Genomic DNA, 2601 nt, shown 5'->3' with positions numbered 1-2601 from the left:
TTCAAATATATATTTTAATATTTATATGTATTTATGAATCTCTATGTACATGATATCTATCTATCTATCTATCTGTCTATCTATCTATTTTTAAAATTAGAGAAGGAGGTCTCACTATATTGCCCAGGCTGGTCTTGAACTCGGGGCTTCAAGTGATTCTCCTGCCTCAGCCTCCCAAAGTGCTGGGATTAGAGGCATGAACCACTGTGACTGGCCAGCTCTAAAATTATATGAATTAAACTCAACAAAAATTTACTGAGCACCTGTTTTTGTGCAACTGTTTATCAGCTCAATGTATTGGTGCAGGATTATCACTCAGAGGGTAGTAGCTACACTCCTATCAGCACTCTTGTTGATTTATTGATTGATTCATTTAATATTTGGTGAGTGTTTATGTACCAAGCACTTCACTAGGCACACATGAAAAAAAATGAATTTTATGATGATTTCCAAGGTTCATAGTGAAACATCGACTTTAACACTAATTTTCAGGAAATGAATTACCAGATTCTGGGTTCACTTTGACCATATTTAAAACTGATGGTGTTTCAAATGTTATTTCAACTTTCTAGAGCCAAATCATCAGCATTTCCTAGTATTAGTAATAAATAAAGTGAAAATGAAAGAATTGGGTATATTTGGTCGTTAAAAACTATGCACATGCTTTACAATAGAATATATTGATTAAAGTAAATACTCTGAGATCTTTCTTAGAAAAGATTCTTTCATACTGTTACCTAGGTATAAATATTTATTCCTTTTCAATGTACTTGTTTTTTGCTGATGTCTAGCTACAGTATCAAGTACAGTATTTTTCTGTGTGTGAGATCATGTCTTCTTTTACATAAAACTCATGCGATGTTGTCTCTTATTTGTTGGATATACACATATTTATTTCTTCAACTATTTATTTAGTTGACCAGCATGCAAATATTGCTGTGCTATTTTGCACTATCAGAGTGCTATTCAATTAGAGAATACAAAAGCAAATAAGAGTTGGATCGTCTTCTTAAGGAGTTGGTAAAGAAAATAAGAAACAGAAGAAAGTTGAGAAAGAGGCTTTTTCAAAATGTCCTCCAGAGTACTTTGAAGGTGGAAGCAGTTACTTCCAAATGAGACATTAAGAAAAGGCTTTGCAGCGGATGTGGCACTGAGCTAGACCTTGAGCCTTGAAGGAAGTGTAGAATCTGCAACAGCAGAGAAGGAAGGAAAGGCCATTTCCGAGGCAGGAAAGCACGAAATTAGGGAGGAGAAGAATGTGAGTTAAAACAAAGGAAAAAATAGCTGTGAAAAAGTAGAGGAAAATCTGATTTTAAACATAGTTTGTGGCTAGATCCTGCTTTTAAATGCTAGGCTGGGGAGTCTAGACTTTATGTAAGGCGTTTGCGCAAGGGGATGAAAAATCAGACTTGTTCATTAGGAAAACTAATCTGGCAGAAGTATTTAAGTTATGTTGGGGTAGGGAGAGGCTAAATGCAGGGACCAGTTATTAGGCTAGTTATTACAGCCATGCAGATGATAGGTTGCTATGAGGCCCTGAATTAGGATACTACCAGGAGATTAGAGAGGAGGGGGCTCACGAGGGGTTATTGTAAAAGTAGAATCAATAAGACCTGGCAACTTATGGCATATAGTGATAGAATAAGGAAAAGAAGAAGTAAAAATGTCTCCAATATTGTACATCTTCATAAAAGAGGAGGAAGAGAAACAGATTTAGATTGATGTAGAAAATATACTCTGTAGGGAAGAAAAATATTTTACATTCTGGTTGAACATGTATATATATATTCAACTAACTTTAACTGATGCTAGTGATGAAAATGTGAAGTGCACTGGGGATATCTTGAATTTTTGCACTGTGATAGTAATCTGAGTAGCTGAGTTACTTATATTCAATGTTGTGTCTTTTATTATTTAAGTATATTTATGTTCTCTGATGAGTTGGATAAATCCCTCTTGTAACCTTAACCTGACCTTGGTTTAGCCAAGTGTCCGAAGTATATAGATTTTCTTACTGCATTCAAGATCTTTCAACAAGGAGATTCTTAAAATAGCACAAAAGATCTTTATCTTTAACAACAAAAAGTTTCCATCCATGGATGGCCTTGATTTAAGCTTTTAGCTTATACGCTTTTTGAACACTTAAACTGAAGAGCTTTCTAGATTAAATCTGATGTGGTTAATATATTTAAAACAAATAGCCTGCAGACAATTACCGTCATAAAATGAAATATAATTTCTCAGTTGGAAAGCATAATTTTTATTCAACCTTTCTAAGAAGGAACATTCAGGTTTCAGTAGAATTGGTTAAAACAATGTTTTTAAGGGTTTAACAGTTGTTTTACTGGAGCATTTTCTCCAATAGGTGGATAGAGAAGATTTGTTATTACCAGTGAGTCTGTAAAAGACATAATGTCTCAAGCAGTACTTTACTCCATATCTATGGTTTTTCATTTTCAATCTAAAAAGAATTACAGTAGGAATATGCAGTAGGCTTATTTAGTATGATAATTATAATGCCATATTTAACTTTACTAATTTTTAACTCTCCTTTATATCTTAAGAGCCATCTTTCTAAAAGGCTATATATATATATATATA

The sequence above is a fragment of the Mandrillus leucophaeus genome, unplaced genomic scaffold, assembly GCF_000951045.1.
Source record: "Mandrillus leucophaeus isolate KB7577 unplaced genomic scaffold, Mleu.le_1.0 Scaffold1189, whole genome shotgun sequence".
Lineage (NCBI taxonomy): Eukaryota > Metazoa > Chordata > Mammalia > Primates > Cercopithecidae > Mandrillus > Mandrillus leucophaeus.
This window is presented reverse-complemented; position numbering follows the sequence as displayed.